Below are 21,807 nucleotides of genomic sequence, written 5' to 3' on the forward strand. Positions count from 1 at the left end.
ATATATATATATATATATATATTTTATTCAAACATTATTTTGTACCCTTGCGCTTTTATAATGAGGCGCATGTTTTCCGCAGGGATTAATAGCTTTGCTGGACAACAACGACAACAATGCTCTCAATCTGTCGTTAAGAAAATGTAAACAAAACAGACATACGGTTATTAATTGCAAATGCAAAGTGATATATTTATGAGAAAAGACGTTTATCCCACTTTGTAACAGTTTGGCACCGGTGACAAAGAATAAACCGAGAGATATCAAAAAGAAGTAAATAAAAACACAAACTCTAATCCCAACAGACTTCAAATTATTGTTTCATCCAAACCAAAGAATCACTAACATGCACACGTGGTACAATTTCATGAAAATTAGCTGCTGCAAGGAGGGATTGGAGGAAGACTATAGGAAGAATTGCTCCAATTATGACACATGGAAACCATTTCAATTCCCACACATACACATTGTGATCCAAACGCACCGCGCACTGTCACTCAAACGCCATCAACATCACACGCACGCACACACACGCACACACACAGCAAAGTTTAGATCAGTGAATAAGATTAAGTGTCATTGTCACATAAAACAGCCTCCCCGTGGAGCAGGAGAATAGTTGCTGGAAAAGAGGGCTGATTTGGGAACAGAGCGGCCTGAATGTGATGCTCTAACTTCTTTCCCCACAATCTGGGGGGGCCATTGTCCACTCCCTACTTTTAAAGTAGCCGGACCCTCCCCTCTTGTTAGATAAGATAGGCTAGTTGTAGTCCAAATGAAACGACCCCCCCCTCACCCTGCTTCCCCCACCTCCCTACTGCACGTTCTTCCCCGCTGAGCTCAAATCCAAGGCCGGAGATGTCTGCTCCCCAATAACCGAATGACACCCCTCCGCCTTCTGAACACGTAGGGCCGGAACGTGCGCGTTCATTCTCCAGACCCTCTTTACAGATCGCACTTTAAACAGCGTGATCTGCGAATAAACAAAGCCAGTAAACAATGGAGTGTAGGCTATGCCCACATATAGGAAGAGTACACACACAAGCCAAATTGCACAAGTGTAAACTTTGAATAGGACTCGCGGCTCTGTAAATTTACACAGACATTAAATTTCGTTCTATTCATTTTAGACATATAATGCTAAGCTGATTTTTTTTTTATAGCACACTGATCGATATCTCTGTAAAATAATCATTTTTTTTTAACTAGCGGGGCAGTGAAATCTTTGCTTTGTGCTAAAGTCAACAGTGACAGAGTTTGAGCTCAAATAAATGCCGTGATGTCTGGAGCCCTTTGCAGAAGGCAGAAGGCGAGCTTCTACAATGGGCTTCTGTGCGGCTTGCCAACAACAAGCACCGGCTATTTTGCACAGGTATGAATCTTTTTTATTCCCTATACCAAGGTTCTCTTAAAAAAACAAAACTATAGATGCTTTTTCCAACAAAGAGGGAGAAGTGGTTTGGTGGACATGCATGAAGAAGGGTGGTGGTGGTGGTGGTGGGGGGTGCGATGGGGGGGCGGGGGGGGCGGTGGGGAGTGGTGTTGTTGGGCAAAGGCTGATATCCTAAATTCACGAGGAAGGAGACGTATTGGATTTCACGACAGGGTGGCGCAAAGCCGAGGGGATCTGCAGGTTGTGCGGTGGAGGCTGATTCAGGTTCTCCGGGTCTTTTGAGTTGTGTGATGGAGAAAGATATTCTGCTGCACCGCAAAACCAAACCTGTCCCCTAACAGGTGATTTCGTCTCTTTTGAATGTCACTTAAAAAGCGAAAGAAAAGGACGAGATAATTCAACGTGTTTTTCGGTGTCGGTGATTCTTTTAAAAACAACCGTCCGATCGAATAATCGGTTGACGTGACACCGGAAACGGGTGACCATTGCAGGTTTTAGGGAAACATGTCACCTTATGGCTTTAATAACTTCTTGATTTGGGCATTTTCTGCAGTGTGCGGCCGACTGAAATCGTTATTTGTGCGCTGATGTCATGGACTGACCCCCCTGCTGCTTTTATATTACACCAGTTATCGATTCCGATTTTATTTCAGGGTATAGACATTTTTAAATGATATAATCACATATATTCAAATATATATATATACATGTCTTAAACTGCTCATAATTGTGATGGGAAGTATTTTATTAAATATATAATACAAATATAAGTAAATCAGAAATCGAAACGTATTTTAAAATGTAAGTTATAGTTCGAACAGGATAATCATTGATAACCCTCAAATGTCATTTATAATTTACTAGTCATTTATTCAACAAAATACTTCGCATAACAATAATACAATCAATAACATTGATAAAATCGATATTTCTATTAAGTAATCAAATCTATGATAATATTATTTATACCACTAATGGAAAAAATAATATGATAAAGAAACAATTGTCCTATAATTCTGCAAAGATGCCTTTTGTAAGAAAATGTCCATCAGGCCGTAATTGAATATCTTGTCGAGTAGATAAATCAAGAAGATGGAGAGCCCTCAAAAATGTCCATGAGCTCATATTAAACAGTTGTATCCGGACACGGCGCTCTGCCAATCCCTTGAAGGCGGGATAACAGCAGTCAAGCCCCCTCTGGCGCACACCGAGATGGGAATGGCCTTGTGGAGCTTTGCCGGTTCAAAGGTATCCAACCTCAATCTGTACACGGCGGACAAACGCGTGCCGTGGCCACATTACTGCACCTTCCCCATCTCCTAACTTTGTACTGGCTTTCCTTCAAGTGTGACACCTCTGCAGCTCCATTAGCCACACCATAGCAGACGAGCACATCTGTTGTTATAGCAACAGTTTAAAAGGACAGTCCAGCCTGCTGGTCCTTCTTTTCTTTTTTTTTTTGCACCGCTAACCTAATTTCTCTGCATTTCTTGTGCACATTTGCACATTTCTTCATTAAGGCCTGAACTTTCTCACGCAGACACAACGCTGCCCGAGGCATCTTTTGATGGCAGTCTAACTGGCTAAATGTCAATGCGGGGGAATCTGCAGACATTACGGATCGGAGCCTTCCTGTGATAAAGCCTTGTTAAAGTAGAACATAGAAAATGAATAATACAGGCCTAAAAGTGTACACATGAAAACACGTCTGCGATACATTTTCTTTTCTTTCTTTTTTAAAATCTAACTGTGGGCGATTTACTACTTATTTTCATCCACGTCTTTAAACAGTGTGTAATTTTACCAGACATCCAAAGTGAGACATTTCCCCTGCAGCGATGCTTTTTAACACCTAGACGAGTTTGGGCCTCTTTTCTCCCCCTATTTTCAATGAATGACTCAGTCCCTGGTAAGCCACATGCGCATCCACCCATGGGCGTCGACTGAGCACAGCAGACGGCAGTTTTACGCATAAAAAAAGGGGACGTTGTACATGAAGGGAATGTGATGTGAAAATTCCCATCAAGGGATCAGCCGCTGGAACAGTGTGATCCGTGCAGTCAATCTTCGAAATCGGTCACGTATCTGTGTAGAAATCGGGTGTAGTTATTTCGTTTGGAAAGGTGGTGCTACGGGCTGCAGGCCAGGCTACAACAGGATCGCCTGCCGCACCTATAGGCTCCCTATACGCGGCAGCTCGCGGACTGGAACACCCAAGTAGATCTGTCTCCATGGCGACGGCGGGACACCGGTCCAACAAGCTGTAATTCTGTCTCAGCCTTCTGCAGGGGAGGGACCGTCCACACCAGCCCGATTTAACTCCTCTTTCACCAGAAATACTCTTAATCCCATATCTTAGCAAGGCAAACTGCCGTCCCTCAGTATATTAAAGGGCCCGCAAAGTGAAAACGTAAAGCCACCCATGGCTTCTCAGCGGGCGGCCTGTCCCGGAGAGACGCTGCGTCGTCCCGTCATGCGCCGACCATGTGCGTTTACGTTTAATACATGTGCTCATTATTAGGCCTTCGATTTTGTATTTCATTTCGAAAAGTATCTGAAACAAATATATATGAGTGTTGATTTTTGTCATATTTATACCGACGATAAAGAAACAAATTATGCCAGGGATTAATTTATTTTTGCTTCAATTCTCTGTTGATATGACCAATGAATAAATATTCAGGGCTCTATTGAAACTCCACTGCCGTTTTATTATTCTACTGCTATGATTGGCTTATTGTTTGTATTGGTAATAATCATCACCGGAATTCATGTAAAAATGAAACGGCCACAAACTTGAGCAGCTTTGGTTATTTCTAACACAATTCTTAAGGCCCACACGTAAATATATTTATATCTTGAGGCTTTTGCATATAGGATCCCTGGTAATTCTATTTTTAATATAACACATCATTTAGTATATAGGCCTCCAATAAACACATCTAAAATTGCACGTTGAGAAATACAGACCAATGGATTTGTTTTTTTTGACTATGTGCTTAAATTGTCCTCTTCAGTTTTGTGATATTCTACTTTTAATTGAGATAGTTGTAAATATAAAGAAGTAATAGTAAAGGTAATAGTAATAAATTAAACAAGGCTGCTGGACTACGCTTTAAATGAACAGTTACTGTAGACTGTAATTGGCATAAACATCCCATAAAATAAAAGAAAGTAGAAAGAATTCAACTAAAAATTCTAGCGTTTAAAAATCATGCACGGGTTTCTCATCCTATGGATCATATCTATATGGTTGGATTTGTTGTTCAGTGAGGATATTTACATAATCTACAACAAAATTTATAAACAACCATTTATTGTAGATTTTAATGAGACGTTCGTTCTTCTTCTGAAATATCTTTCTATAGTATAACTATGCATAACATATTTTCACAGAAGTCACGAATAATTTTCAAACAATTTTTGGTCATACAATTATTCTTGAAGTCTTCGCTGGGCCTTTCTTCATAAATATTTAATGGATTTTTGATGGTCACCTTATTATCATTGACAAAGGTGACACTTTCATTTCACTGTTGGAAATTTCCCCACTCAACAACGAGTGAAATATGTGGCTGTCTTTTTTTCTAAATGTACATGTAGGTCCGATTGCGGTTCTGTCATAAGTGAAAGAATAGGTATCTGTCTTGTCTGTCTCTGTGTGTGTGTGTGTGTGTGTGTGTGTGTGTGTGTGTGTGTGTGTGTGTGTGTGTGTGTTGGTTTTAGAGGGATGGCAGAATGGACAGGGTGAGAATGCGGCCGCCGACTGTGATGTGTCCGCACTCCTCTGACACAACTATGTGACATTCCAATGTAGGACTCCTTCATATCCTGAGAGAGAGAGAGAGCGAGAGAGGTCCACCAACAATGCCCATTGAGTATACTGTGAGGCAGCAGCTGGTGGGACGTGCGGTGACCTAAAGGCGATCCATTCAGGCCAGGACGGGGCGCCTCTCAATACTTTGCTGCTTTTATATGCCTGGAAGTGGATGGATGGTCAGTGTTTATTCTTGTAAAGTATTGCGACACAGGTCTGTCGTCATGCAAATGGAGGGGAAGTCGGTCCTTACCAAACCAACCGAAAAAAAAGGGACACACACACCGTGACATGGGCGGTGGAGATAATGTACATGCACAAAAATTGAGAAGACAGCCACAGCCTTTGTTTTCTGTGCTGAAGTGAGGCTCAGCCGCACACTGGAGGAGGGGATTAGCTTCTCAAGGAGAAACACAAAGTGTACAGAAACAGCCCTCCATGTGAGATAATAGATGAGGTCAACCAAGCAGAAAGATACTATATTAGTATGGCGATCAAAGACGCTGAAAATGCAAAGCATTGCTTGAGTTGACTGCTGGAAACATTTGTGTGCATGGATGCACCCGCTTGTGCTTCTGGCTGCTCTTTTTCTCCGCAGGCATTTCCCAGCAGGTCTCTTGCAGGTCTTTGAGATCAAACCTTGTTGCAGAGTGACCATAAAGCGATATGTCAGTCAGCTGTGGTAAAGGGATGCCGGTTCGGCTGTGATTGATCTTCCAAGGTTTCTTTATTCCCCTCGAGGGTAGCCAGGTCTTAGATTCAGCCGTTGCCAGTGCTGATGGATATCTGGCAAATTCTGCTTTGGAATAGTAACCCATTTTATCCCCTTTTCTGACTTATTTCCACTGCGCGGCCCATTCGGCAGCACATGTCCATGGACATGAAAGCCAACATGCTGCAATGTCTCCTTACTTCCCCCTCAGCTCCAGTTCCAGGAAGTGAAGGCAGAGCTTTGCCAGCCAATCACGGCGAAGGACACCCAACTCATTAAAAGTTAATGAAACCTATAAACGTGGTGCGCCAGCGATTCATTTAAACCCCCAATCCAATCTCCTCTCCCAGCAAAGGCAAACAAGCCCGTGTGCCCCCAGTGTCGTCCGCGGAATAACAAACTACGGAATATTTTGTCCTGCATATGTTCTCCTATGCGGACATGTGCACTGTGATAGGCTATCTTACAATGGGACTTGTCCAATTTAGAGAATGCCAGGATGGTGTTCTGCAGGGGTGAATTCTGTAATCTGTGTCTGAGTTGAATTTAATGCCTCTGCTTTACACCGTACAGCTTGTCGGGAATGGCGGCGGTAGATATGCCATTTCAACATTCATGAGAATCACTGACATTCAAATAATGTGCTGATTATAATACCGTGTGAGGGGGAGCCAAATCTGTGTTAAAAAAGGTATTTACTTCCTAGCGGTCATGCGAGTGTCAAGAACAATTTTTGATCCAACAAGGCCAGATGTGATTCCTCTCTCCGGTCAGATCAACCCTCTCCTTCCAGCATGGCTTGTCGAATTCATCGATGCTCTCACCTAATAACATTGCTGCTCTCAATTTGATAACAGCCCATCAACAGCAATAAAGCATCACCTTACAAGTGTCCAAATGGAACAATGCCCCCCCCTCCTTGTCTTTGAGACCTCTATTTCAGCACCCCATAGTGCTTCCCTTGGGGGTTTCAAATTAAATTCCCCCCATGTATAGCACCACTATCAGCCCGCTAATTAATTCCCGTACCCTGACTTGAATCAAATTAATCCCCAATTTAATCCCATATAAATGGTTGGGTTATTCATAACGGAAAGGCGGATGCTCGGCTGAAGGACAGAGGAAAGCGGGGAGGTGTCTGTAGGGCTGTTCAGCAGATTACGATGAAGGATGAGGCCTGTAAGTTTCCCCCACTGCAGAGTAGTCCCTTGATACACACTATTTAACCCTCGGCTGCTTGACGTTGACAGAAACATCACAGCGTTTGTCACTTAATATCCTTTCAGATTAAGGAGTCAACTGGCAGATTTATTGGAGAGAGCAGGGTTACCCTTGATATCTTGAAGGGCCCAACGGGGAGATGGTGTCGGGTGAAAGGGGCATCTCCGATGTGTCACCATTCATTTGTGCCGGCCTACAGTTAAATCAGCCGTGGCTGAGTACACCGTTGTGCCATAGACCGTTGTGTTTGCGTAATAATGCAAATCTCACATTGACCTCCATTCATATGCAAACCCTTCATGTGAAAAGTAGTTGCATTTATTTTTGCGAACAACACCCGTCCTTATTTAAATTGGACAGCCACATCCTGGAATAGTTGTAGCCAGCGATTGGGTGAATGACAGGTAGTTTGTCAAAGGGCTTATTTATACAAATAGCCAAGCATCATATTGCTAATGGTTTTTACATGCAAATATAATGCGGTGCGATGCATTTGAGGGAAGAACAGAAAAGTCCAGATTGTGACTTCAGGTTCAGTTATTGGTGTGTTGCTCTGAAGACTGGCGCTGTTGGACCGCCGCCTCCCGTGTTGTTTTTGGCCCCTTCACATAGGAGCCAACCGAGAATGAAAACATAACATCCAGATATGGCCACACAAAAAACTGCGGCAGTCTTTTTTCTGAAATGGACAATAGACAATAAACAGACAATAAAACCTTTGCATAAAATAAAATTGGATTGAAATATTTGGGGTTGATGCGCTGGATTGGAAAGTGTGTTAAGAGCCTAAAAGTTGTCAACGGTATCAAATACATATCGATGGACTTTGGGGAAATTTACCCCAGCAATTTGGCCTAAACATCTTAAAACTGGAGGTGTAAGACAATGGCGTCTTGAACATCAGCCGGGATTTACAGTTTGCACGCATGTTTTGGGGTTTTTTGCAGATCCAAATGTATGATACACTGTGTATAGTCATTAAGCAAGCAGGAGCCCAGGATGGATGGGAGGGTGACAGACGGTTCTGAAATCAGTTTGGCAGTTCAGAGGACAGTTTGGAGCCTTTAAAGCTCGGTCAACCAAATGTCTGAACAGCTATGGTTTATTGAGGCATCTGTAAGCTTACTCGTTCTATTGCCAAGCTTGGCTCGTGCACCCACCGTCACGGATAGAGAGAGAGAGAAAAAACACACACACAAAAGTTTGATGTTTGCCTTCATTCCACCAAATCCTTGACAGCCGGGCTATAGCCCATCACTATTCACGCCATTGTGCTGTCACAACAACTAAAACACATTTGTGTTGCAGAAACTCATCCTGCATGTATCCAATACCAAATGTTTGGCGGACGAGGAGTAGGGGGCGGCGGGGCGGTTGGGGGTGGGTGGCTGCATAATTTGCTCTGAAACATTTTACCGAACATTTGGTGATAAAAAACGCCGGCGTCGGCCCTGAGGCTTAAAGCAATTAATTCAGGATCCTGACATAAACTCTCCAATCCTTTGACAGCTTGGAGCTGAAATAAAAATGCTAGTTCTCCTGGGAACGGCAGGAGATAGCTGGCTCTTTTCTGGACTGTTTGCTCACTGGCCCTGAGAGCAATCTTCCCCAGTCAGAATGAAATGCAAGGACACAAACAATGTACCGGCAAGAGAAAGGGAGATGGGGAATGAACAGTTTGGACTATTTGCTCAGCAGAAGGGCAGCCACAATGGCCGGCCCATGGCTTTCCCATGCATCAAGCCTCTTAGTCTTAGGCCTCCCTTTGTTGCCTGGTTTCTTCTTCCCCGGCCAGATAAGAGCCCAGCTGCCCTATACTTTTAAGTCCCATTGTACGACATACTGTATGGTCATCTATCTGTCCACATTCTGCCTGCCGTGACGTTGTTGTTTAATTGAACGTGTTATCGCGCGTGTATCTCTGTTCACCTTAGCATGTGTACTCGTTTAGCTGGCTGAATCGCCCTCAGTTTGTCATGAAAGCCCGGGTGGAGGAGGGGGGAGGGATGACGGCTGACCCTTCTCCTCTGCGTAGAAGAGGCAGCAAGAGTCAAGCACAAACACTGCGATAACGATCCATAAGTGGCTTTTGCACAAGACCGGATCCTTATTTCAAAGCAGATTCAATGCAATTTTATCAGCAATGGGAAAAACTATAACGAGTTCAGATTTGGGATGCAAGAAAAATTCCCGTCCCGTTTCTAGCATCCGGCAAAAGATGCACTATTCCAGCCAAAGGAAGAGCCTCCGAGGGCTCTTGAGGGAGAAATGAGTTGCGGTCATTATATGACCTAATGGCAACTCCAGCCAGAGGAGAGGGCAAACAGAGCAAGTGTAGTGGCTCTGGCCGAGAGAAGGTTCCATATTGTGCTCTTTTGTTTTGGTCTGTTGGTCTGTGTTTGCATTTACATTGACCAGTGCTCCGCTGAATGCGTATTCGCACTCAACACATGTTATGTTGTCTGCGTGGCAGGAAATGGAAGTAAGCGTGCTTCTCAGTTAAAGTCTGCCGGGAATAAAACAACAATAGTAAACGCATCTGAAACAAACAAACAAACTAACAGAGAAAAAAAAAAAAGAAGAGCAGTGGGACGTCACCGGAGGATCAATACACACATAAGATGAAGGAGCAAATTCATGCATGTGAGCAGACACTTGCCTAAACACAAACACACGCACACACACGCCCATCCCCCTTTGTAAAGGTTGTGGTGTCAGGGACCCCCTGGGTGGTCAGGCCGAGGATGATTTCTACACAATATGATGTTCTGCAAGAAAACCTTTGAGAAAAGAGATTCATTCGCTGTGTCACATTTATTTAACCACTCGGTAATGCGTTTATTATCTAGCTTTTCTTTTAAGGTCTAATGTATTCAAAGACATAGTGACATTTTGGGTTATGAGTACTCCCTTTCAAACACTTTAGTCACTGAGTGAAAACACAAACCCATGATGATTCCACAATGGTTTATTCTAACGGCTAAGCTCTTAATCTATCAGATCAGATTTCAAAGTGCCAGTAGCTGTGCCAAGACAGGTCCCAGGAAGGAGAACCCTTTTGTTTTGGGGCAGAGCAATCTTACATTTAAGACCAGACTTTATTCACAAGGGCCACAAATCACAAAAAAAAAAAAAACGAGGTATGACCCGTTACGGAAACGATACCTCAAAGAGCAACATCATTAAGAAACAGTAAGTGCTTGTTTTCACATCCACCTTTGGTGCACCAGCAGCGTTTTGCCAGCATGTCAGACCTCAGGTATGGTGAGATAAATCGCTGTCTTACTTGTGCCCCGTGAGAGCCAAGCTCCTTGTGGGGTGGTGCTCTCAGCTTCACGCTCCACCAACGCTGAGACAAAGCTCTATGCGAGGCATTTCAACACCGCTTAAGGTTGTCGGTGGCCATGTAATTTATGAGTTGAGAGGACTTCGTTTTTTAAGTTCACTGTGACCTACAATCTCCCAGCATTCATGGGTGGAGAAAAGAAGCTGTGTGAGTCATAGCGTAGGAAACTTACAACACCCCCTCCAATTACCTTAAACAATGGCGGCCCGGGTAATAGCTGCGGCGTTCAGTTTCTATATTTGACATGATTGGACATATTGGTACTTTAAGGTTAGATGTTTTGTCACCTGTAGGTCGGTGTAAAGCTGTTCTCTTCATGCCCCGTAGCACTCAGTGGGTGGTCGTGTGGACAGACAGACAGACTTGTGCCCGCTGGCACTGGTTACCTCTTTGGCAACCTTCTGCAGAAGAAAAGATAGCTTCCTCCGAGAGTGACTGGGATTACATTTTTGGCATTTGTATATGAAAAATAGAGTGAAAGATATAGTCCAAATTTGGGATTTTGCCATGCACCTATTTTTTTTTTCACAGAAAGGTTGGGATACTTTGACATAAATATATTGTGTGGTATTCCCCTCAAAAATTAACTTAATTATAAGAACTTATTTTTTCTGTGTGTGGAAAAGAACCATTATTTCAATATTTATTTGTGAATATAATCAACAATGACATTTCTCTATTTAGACAATAAAGTCTTTATTGTCTTAATTTATATGTGAAAAACATTTATTTAGATTTATGAACAGAAATCCGATACTGAGCATAGACATCAAAACACTGCGATTTAAATTAAAAAGTGAAAATGTAATTTATGGTGACACTTTTTGAAACTGTTGAACGTTTGTATATTTACGTATGTGGGCTGGATATATGGCTTGATGATTGTATTTTACTGCATAGCCATTACATAGAAGGAAATTAAACTGCACGTTATCAGGTTCGGTTTATCAGTGGTTCCAAGCATTATTCCACATCATGAAATTTACGATCAGAGTTGTTATATTTTGTTTGCCTTTTAAACACAAAAACAAAAATATTTGATGGCTCTCAAATAACCGGGAAAAAGATAAACTGTAATTAATAATAAAATGATTTATGGTACAAATTTAGACCAATATATTTAATTGTATCTGTTAATTATTAGCTAACGAGTAATGAGTGTACTTTAAACACCAAATGTTGTCAATTTTGCTTGGTGGATATTATTGACTGACTATATTATCAATTACTATGGAATTCACGAAGATTGAACAATTCAAATCATCTTAGGCTATATTAAATATGAAAAAAACATTTTTGAAAAATTGATTCATCCAAATATGCAGAAACATACATTTGAAATGATAATGATTAGAACATATATTCACATAATGGAACCAAAAGAACAAAAACTAAAGTACTAAAATATGCAATATAAAATGTGCTCTTTATAATTCATGATTTAAAATTACTCAAATCATTCTGGTACATTTACTGCTAATTATTTTTAGGTAAAAATTGTGCTTTAATAGTACAAACTAAAAACACGTTTTTTTCTGCATGACTATTGGATTAAATAAAAATGAATTAGAGAAGTAATTTGCGGAAGTGTTTTTAACTTCTCAATTTAAATGCCAACGTTGTTGCTGCAACAAACCCCTCGTATTAGTTTTGTTGAACGCTTTCAGGGCCCAGCACAGCCAGACATTGCTGCGGCATTCACATTACCTCTTTGCCAATGTGTGAATGTCAACACCCTGTAAACACCTTTGACACACATGCTTGAATGCGGCGGACGAGTTAACTAAACATTCCTGGGTGTTCCCCATAAAGGTCCACCGCTCATCCACCAGACTGCACTGACCCGTCTCGCTCGCTCCAGACTGCACTCATACGGCAACATGGATGCAATTTTCAACCCTTCTAATATTAACTTTTCTTTCCATTTATCTTTTACATATAAAAAACATGCATGCAAGACGAAGTAAAGGATATGAAATAGGAACTGCCATAATTCCCCAGTCCGTATCTGTCCCTTTTTCTTCCAGCGTGTCTTGAAACGGATGGAACAATGCTCTATGAGGATTTGGGAATTTGGGAGTATAATTCCTGCCCTGTGCTTATCGCCACACCCAGACTATTTGAGTGTTTTGAGATGCGGGCTCCCCGAGGACGGATCGAAGGCGTCCTAGTAGAACTGCACATCAAATAAATAGGATGGGATGGGATTTATATGGAGGCTCTGTCTCTGTCAAACAGGGCTCTGCTGACTGAAGTGATCCCCATGGCCTGAGTGGAAGAGAGGAGGGAGAGGAAACCTCAGAGGGAAGAGGGATAGCTGCACACACACACACACACACACACACACACACACACACACACACACACACACACACACACACACACACACACACACACACACACACACACACTCACACAATGTCCCTCTCAGGCCTGGGTTGTGACCGGCCCATGGCATTGGCCAGGTATGTCAACTATGTTTGCCGAGCGATCCATCACCCATGCACCTTCCCTCCCGAAACAGGAACTTTTGTTCGAAGCATGCACCCTCAACCTAATTTATTTCCTTATGGCCGAGTAAAATAGGATTTATTAGCACCTATGTTTTGTTCTTTTCCTATTTTGTATAGTGCGAACGTGATCGCAGAAACATGGGCGTGTTGTCGCTAAGAGAGATTGGGGACACCAATGGTCCTTATCATCGGTGACCAGGGTTAGCAAATAAACACACTGTGGTTAACTCAAGCTGAATGTAAGAAAGGAAATATTTATAGCTCTCACCCATGGCAGACAATATCAAATGTTCTCATTTTCTGTTAGTCTTTCAATCATGCTGCACTAAAAGTGTTTATTCCTACAGAACGTTGGGAGCTAATGAAGTTTGGGTTCAAGTCATTTTTGTATCTTGTAATATTATTTAGAAAACCATTTCACCAAAGTGGTCATCAATAAAGGAAATAGAGAGCATAAAACAAAAATGAGAAACCGGTGTATTTGATGTTGGAATGTTTGTGAGGCAAAGAGGTTTCTATAGATTTCTGGGAATGCCCCATTGAAATTGCCACAAACAAATACCTGAGTCATTTACCTATTGTTGGCCTGTGAGATTCTGACATGAGAACCAGGACGCAGCAAAACTTCTCAAGAGAAACCTCCGTGTGGGCTGGTATGTTTGCTAAAGCGCCTAAGTTGGAGGCCTTCCTTCATTCCCTGAAACACAACCTTCATTTATCTTTTGACTTCTGCTCCGAGCCGGAGAGCAGATACTGCTGAAAGCGCTCCGTTAATGATTGACCCTCGGCGCACCGAGCATCCTGCGTCGAGTGGCCACTTTGCCTCCTCTTGTGCTGCATTTCCAGCCGTAAATGTTTGTGATCCCACTATCCTCTCCAACTCCCATACAGTATTATTAGCACTGGTGGGGGTTAGGGTGGGGCCAAGACTAAGTTTCAATAAAGAACCATTGGCATGCTGAGGTAAATGTGAGATAAGAGTTTGCCTCCGACCCTTTTAGTGCTTTATAAGAATGTGGCTGTGTAAACTTAATCTCCCCTCAAGATAAATCGGCCCTGCTTTGTGAAAGCAAGTTCATGCATTGCTTGTTTTTTTCCTGTCCTAAAGCCCACTTTGACAGGGAATGAAACGAGTCCCGGACTTTTCTTTGACAGTTGACAAGATGGAGAGCAAACTGAGATTAGGGCATGTTAATTAATTGTTGGGTTGGTAAGTTGGCCTCCGATCCCATGAAGGACTCCGTTTATACCCGTCCTGCCAATCACAGGCAATAATCACAAATTAGTTTTTGTGTTTGGTAGCATAAGACAACCTGCAGTGTAATTACGCGTACTTATCGAGACACGTAGTGATGCTTCCGAACAACTGACCTCAACAGCAATTTACAGCAATATTCCAATTATTACGTCTACACATATGGTTATGTGAGCTTGACGCGTGTGTTCTCTCTCTACAGACGCACGTGGCTTCCGTTTCAAGGACACTTTTCCATGGCTGCACTCCGTCTGCTCTCGCCGCCCTGCATCCAGCGACCTGAAAGCACTTCCCCGTCGATGTACTTGGCTATATCTACGTCCGACCTGCCTGCCATATGTAATATCAAAGCCTCTGTCAGCGCCGAGCTGAATGGGAACAAAAGCGAGGCCTCCATTAATGATTAACTGTTCTAAAAGCCCCGGCTTTTGTATTCCCATGGTGCCCAGGCTATCTGGCCACCATGTGACATGCTCACAGCATTTTTCGAGCAGATTGGGGGAAAGCTAGTGAGCAAACACAGGTGCTTTGGAGCAGCGTTGCCGACGCTGTCAGGGACAACCACAAACAAGAGCAGCTATGCCTGGCTAAATGAATCCCCACCCCTCCCAGCGCCGCCACCACCACCACCACCACCCCCACCCTCTCCGTCGCTGGCTAACTTGTTTGCTAGCTCTCCATAGCCTTCCTTCTGGAGATCCTCCCCCCCGCCCCCAGTGAGGCTAATGTCCGGCGGCTTCACAACTTCTCACACACCCTCCAAAGAAACAAACAAATAAAAGTGAGGACGGCCGACCGCTTCTTTGAGGTGATGGCATTTGCTGTGGTCACGACTAGTGGGAGAGCAAACAAATTAATGGTGTTCTAGTTTTCACTTTCCAAACCGAGCCAAACGTCTTTTAGTTCAAGTGGGGCAATTCCACTGACCCCGGTGTCAAACGCTGCGTGAGGGCTGCACACTCTCGCACTCGAATCGCAGAGAGGAGGCCGTGAGAAATTAAACAGGGGGCCCGAGCATCGGCCCACGCAAGCCTGCTGTGTTGAAACCCCTCAGGGTGACGAATAAATCTTAAATAAATGATGTGTAATAAACACAACAGTGGCTTATTTTTGCCGTCTGTGTATTTCGACAGCACACATTAACAAGAGGTGTGGAGCTCTTAACCTTTTCCTCCAGGCCTTCCAGGACTGGGGTTGCTGTGTCGCTCAACTTTGATAAGACAATCAGATGATAGGATGGCGTTATCTTGACATGGCTTTCCGGGCCGGGGGACAAATGAACAGTGTGCGATAACAGGAACAAAAGCTTGGCTCTTATTTGTCCTGGCTCCAAAGACTAGAAGAAATGATGAGGATGTAAAACTTACACAATACAATAGGTGCCTTTTATTTCATTTTCCAGCTCTTTTTTCCCTAATCACTCAAATATTGATATTATCTCTTGTTGGCATTTTGGTTTGACATTTTGCAATTACCTATTCCTATAAAGCCGCCATTATCCCTTGAAAGATGATGAAAAATGCTTCAAAACCAAATGAACAGAGAAGGTATTTGAGTTGTAAAAGTGAGACAAATAGATGCAAAAAAAGAGGCCTACTGATTACAAACACTCAGCAGATGTTTATAGAGGAATTGAAGGACAAAAGAAATTGCGTGCGTGAAATGAAGAGATGGGAAGACGGAGGAAGACGGAGGAAGAGAAAGGTCAAAAGTTGTTCCTTCGGAGACCCGCTTCTGATTGGTGAAATGCAACTCCCGTTTTTGGACTTTTGCGGCCCAATTCTAAGAGTCAGAGAGTGGTGTGTGCTCAAGGATTCACTCAGTGCTTTGTTTGCTCTATTGCCATAAAATGATTGGAAAAAATATTGGTGCCATGGCACCAAATGTGAGAACTTTCTTAAAAAAAATAAAAAAATAAACTGCAGAAATTGCATGAATAAAACATTTGTTTTAAAAGCCAAAGTGTTATGTGTTATTTTTAAATGTCATTCTCCCGAAAGTTTGTTTTTAATGAACAGTCAATTTTGTTAAAATGGGCATGAAGTAGAGTCAGGTTAAACCTTTCTTCCAGGGACAATCAGACAGGGTTTAAATGGGGAGAGGTGTATTGGGAGAAGCTCATCTCATCCCTCGCTCCGCCGCCGGTTCTCTGCAGGGATTTAGCCTCCGCTGGTCGTGAGCTGAGTCTGATCAGAGGAGTTACAAATCCTCACTTTTAGGGGGGTCTTACTGTAATTCTCAGGCCGGGTTGGCCGCAGCGAAGCGTGGGGGCCCAACATCTCGAGAGGGATTTGAGACGACATCTTTGTTGCCTCCTCATTGTGTCCCGGTGAAAGTCGTCCAGCCCCATTGTGCGACCAAACTCCCGCTCACAACTCGGCTCAGTCGAAGAAAAACTTTTCCAGTAATGAGGTAAGACATGAAAGCTCATTGAACACAGCGACAGGTTGAAAGGGCCCTTTTGATCTCGCCGGGCACAATGGTAAAATTTGAAAAGAGCAAAGTGTGCTTTAAGCAGCACCGCACTGCATTAAACCTGCCTTTTGACAGGCCCGCACCTAGAAAAAGTAATATTCCGCTCGATGGAGAATGCAGTTTACGACCTTTGTGCTACTTCTACCTGCTTCCTTTGTTTGATGGAAAAAAAAAACGGACTGAGACCGGCGCGTGTTCAATGCTTTGCCACATCCAACTTAGCCAACAGCAATTTCTTGATATATCCCGATTATTCTACAACGGTGTGACATACCAGCAAGGATTTCAATCAACGGGACAACCTACAGAGTGGCATCACATTGAGTCGGGTCATTAAAAGATTCAAGATCTCCGATTCAAGCGAGAGGTTCTTCAAAAGTTGCCCTTCTTGTTTTATGAAGAGTGATAAAAACGTAATGGCAGCAAGCTATGTGGGTCATGGGTCAGTGCAGGGACGACTCTGTCCCCAGACTCGGCTGACTAAGTAGGCCGCCACTATCTCCGCCCCATCAGCCAGCCGGTCTGTTGACTCCCTGAGAGAGTGCTAATAAAATATACCTGTCTCCTATTTTGAGACAGCAGTCCGTTAAAGACTTAACTTCTCTTCAAAATAAACCCCAAGGTGAGAGACTAAAGGCTCACTAAACCACATTGTCCTCCTAGGACGTGATCAGATGGGAGAAACCACATAGCAAGTGTTACTTGCCTTTTAAATAAGCGTATACGTTTAGTAGCCCTCAAGAACGTTCTCAACCTTCACCCCCACCTGACAAAAAAAAAACACACTCACACTAACACACGCTCCTTTTTGACGCCTGGCGGCCTAGTGTGCGTTCATTTTCCACATGGAGCTATAAGACAAAGGAGGTCCACTCAGGTAATGGAGCGCCTTGGAACACAATCGGCTCAGGTGGAAGACCTCTGCGCTGCCATCTTCACGCCTGAGCTGCAGTCAATGACAGACGTGCAGCCTGATGCCGCTCTCACAGCTCAAACTGCTGCAAGCTTCCCGCCGCTGTTCCAATAACCCTCCATTCACTGCATTGTCTCTCGGGCTCCTTTATGAATACGGCCCGCGTCCCTCGTGTTCAATTACTTGAGTCAATATGGATGTATTGAACCCCAACGCACGAGTCAAATCATAAAGTGTATATACAAGAACAGAGATATTATGGCCATCTCACAGGGGCGGTGGAAATTACGCTGGCAATTTGCAGTCCAGGAAGTAAACAAAGTGGTAATATGTGAGGGCAATAACACGCAAATATGGTTCCAGTGTGGAGAGCATCTGTGTGCTGTTGCTGCCCCTCACCAGCTCGACAAGAAGGACGCACCTCAGATCACAGCATCTTGTAAGCGGATTTATATTTTATAATAAAATACAAGTCCGTATGCCACAATAATGCCTGTGTGAATGGGTTCATGCGAGACCATGTGTGCATTGCGTGTATGGGACAGCTGCGTCTTTTTGGCACGCACACACGTGCACACGCACACACACACACACACACACACACACACACACACACACACACAGGTACCAGCTGGGCCGGCTCACCTGTCATATTAATAAAACCAGACAATCCCTTCCATCAGCAGCAGCAGAGGCCAAAGCAGACAGAGAGACAGAACAAAAGCAACGTGTGGGAGAAAAGGAGCAGGACGAGAGGAGGAGTAACACTGTCTGTCACACGCACGTTGTCAGCACATTATCGAGATCCACCTCTGCAACTGCTTTAACGACCCATAACGCATTATAATGTCTAATAATAAAATTAAATAACAAATAAAAGTTTATTGGGCCATAGAGACATTCATGCAACATTTTTGGGATTTTGATATTTATCATCAAATGAATCATACCAAGTATAATTAATAAACACATAATGTCATAAGACTGGAGGGATCGATATTACAGTGAGCAGTTAGTATAGAAATTATTAAAATTTTATTATAACATTTAAAAAAAGGAGATGGATAATGGTAACACACAGACTGCATTATTTACAAATGGGCCCTTTTTCATATTACAATGAAACCAAAACAGTTTGATTGATTTATTGATCAGTTTATTTGGATTTGGTGCACAGACTGAACTGGCATTCGGCACACAAGGCAAAAAAACCAAGATGGTAACACTTAAGACAACAAAACAATAAAAATAAAGACAAAGTAAACACTAAATATAATACATCTAAGATCAACACCTGCATATAAAAGAACCGCTTCGTGCTCTGGGAATTCTATCGTAAGGTGTTTCTGCGTCGTCATCTTTGATTTGAACGTCATCTTTCGCTTTGGCTTATGCAAAAGAACTTCTCTAAATTGTCCTTGTGAGTATAAATTGTTTTGGAGTCACTGGGCAATCAGACAAGAGGATTGTCTCCGGATGAAAGACCGATGACAATACTGATAAGATAAGAAAGCCCTTTAGAAACTTTCTGACAGTGTGTGTGTGTGTGTGTGTGTGTGTGTGCGTCCCCTCTGCGTCTTGGTCTCCTCCTGTGTCGGTCTTCTTGAGCGTGTGCTGGTGTGATGGTGCATGTTGCTGCTTGCTTCTCTGTGTCCTCTTGGCAACAGCGACGGCCTTGCTCGGATGGAGTGAAGCGAGGGCCCAGGGGAGAGCAGGGTGGTGGAAAATGACGAGCCCGGCAAAGGAGAGCTTCCTGAGAGCACCACATGTAACAAGAGGAGGCCGTGCCGCACAGACCACAGCGTCCTCCTCCTCCTGCTCCTCTTCCATTAACCCTCGCAGCGCCTGGTTGCCCAGGTACACACTGATTCATTGAAGGCTCCGACAGCTGCTCCATGGGTGGGATCCTGTGTGTTTACTTTTACCTGTAGACTCAGAGGACTCATCCTAAATCCAATGAAAGCTCCAATGTGTCATAAGTGACAGAAAAATGAAAACACTGTCATGGAACCGTAAGATCACCTGACACCGTGGTGATATTACGGTTGATTAATTGAAACGTTTTGCTGTCTGCGCAAATAAAAAAAAAAGGCATGCAGTTTGTTTTCTCCACTTCTCTTGCATGACCTGAATCAGTGGTTGCATCCGTGCGGCATTGTGAGCGGAGTTGTTGGTATCCCGGCAGCCTCAAAACCATCCGACTGTGATTAGGCTGATTACCTACATGGGTGGATTGACAAAACGTGTCCAAGGGGAGAAGTAGGAAATGCTTCATAAAGGAGCTTTAGAGACGGACTGACAGGACCCGGTGAGCGCCAATTTATGGATGCAGGCACAAAAAAGAAAGTTCCCAGTGTTCATCGGAGGCCAGTGAATCCAAAATGAACTCTTTTTATGAGGCCGACTTTGCCTCCGCCATGGCGCTCGCACAAAGCAGCCAACAAAGGGCGGCAGTAAAGGGGGAGTTGTGACAAGATAGCGGCACAAAGAGAAAATCAACTTTCACGTGGCTGAATGCAGACGGGAGCCCCTGCCCAGCTGTTTTTAATGGCGAAGCATTGACAGGAGGGCAGGCTATTTTTAATCGTGTGCACTTCTTTCAGGGCAGACGCACACACACACACACACACACACACACACACACACACACACACACACACACACAACCCCCCTTTTCCCTTTGTCGGTAACCTGCAGTGACCTGCATTCAAGGCTGCGTCAGGGTCCCCTGCACAAAAGACGCTGGAGGAGACGAGGACAGGGATGTCTGAAGCTGGATGTGCAGTCCGGAACCAAGGATCCCCCGCAGGACCCCCACAGACCTCCAGGATTTTTACTTTTTCAATTGTGTGGTAAATCTGTCCTTATAATTGACGTGGGCACGAACACGGAGTCATGCAAAGCCACACTTGTTACATTTCAAACTAAATAAACGTCTATAATGTCTCTGCAAACACACATACACTCAGAGAGACAAAAAGAATGTACAAACAAGTCGGAAAACAAAGGGCTCTTGTAACACTGCTCGGGATCTTGATGAAAAATTCAAACAATATTAAATGGGGAGTGTCAACAGCAGACACACTCCTGCTGAGGGCCCTTCAAACAGACGGAGTAACTCGGTACACACATTACGCCGCCACAGTTCAACCCCTTAGCGTAATGATGATGGCAGCTTTTACTGGGGCACAGCTTTTAATACCCATCTCCTGCAAACACCCTCCTCCATTGAGGAGAGAAGGGGCGTGGGGGGGTGGCGGTGGTGGTGGTGGTGGAGGGGGCCTAAGGTTTCTGGGTTTAGAAAAAAAAGAAAGAAGAGGGTGCGTAAAGGACCCGCCGTGTTCGGGCATGTCTCTGATTTACCTGCCCGGTCGGAAAACGTCACGGGTCACCTGGATTCCCTGCGACCCCCACATCCTCTGCGCTCTCCTTTTCCAGTGACCACTTCATCAGGAGGCGCACTCGCCAAAGACGCAGATTAAGATATCAGTGCCGAAGGATTCCAACTGTCCTGCTGCACAACACGCAGCAGTAATACCTCCTGACAGGCCAGCTTTGGAGCCGGGTCTCAGTTTCTCACATCCATCAGTGATCCCTCAGCTCGGGGGTTTTGGGAAAAAGAAACAAGTCACATAAATATGCGGACTTCAATGAGCACATTAGCAAAAAGTGCACGAGGGGAGGATAAAGGACCACTTTGTGTTTGTTCCTCACAATATTAAACAAAGTGGAAGCAAGTTTCTTAAGTAACACGAGGGCCCTAATCACAACAGAGCGGTCTACTTTAACTAGTTTGCAGGCGTAAAGTATACAAATGTTTTCATATTCACACTGAAAAACAGGCAAATCCTGTAAATATATATTTTTGCGTAGATCTTAAACTGTTAAATTATGTTCCTACATTTGCATATTACAAACCAGGTGCTTTACACACAGTTGTTTTGTGATGAATAAAGTGCTAGACGAAGCTTGTTTATCGTCCTATATAGCTCGCCTGATGATATTTCCTAGTTTAACAACAAATACGGCAAATGGGGTCCCCATGAAATCGTCAGAGACTTTTCAGACCTTGCCTCGCTTCCTCCAGAAACATAGATCATGATATTGCAAGAACTGTTTTGACAAGCCGAGTTGTGCTCGACAGGAAAACCTGATCGCGAGT

General features: G+C 43.7%; 1 long non-coding RNA gene across 1 annotated transcript; it reads left to right on the forward strand.

Annotated features, from left to right (window-relative positions):
* Positions 1-1,052: 1,052 nt before the first annotated feature.
* LOC120833439 (uncharacterized) lies at positions 1,053-16,219 on the forward strand. Its single transcript, XR_005714323.2, has 2 exons — positions 1,053-1,372; positions 14,460-16,219. It is a non-coding gene; the product is annotated as an uncharacterized LOC120833439 (long non-coding RNA).
* The last annotated feature ends 5,588 nt before the right edge of the window (positions 16,220-21,807 follow it).

The sequence above is a fragment of the Gasterosteus aculeatus genome, chromosome 15, assembly GCF_964276395.1.
Source record: "Gasterosteus aculeatus chromosome 15, fGasAcu3.hap1.1, whole genome shotgun sequence".
In the NCBI taxonomy this organism is placed as follows: domain Eukaryota; kingdom Metazoa; phylum Chordata; class Actinopteri; order Perciformes; family Gasterosteidae; genus Gasterosteus; species Gasterosteus aculeatus.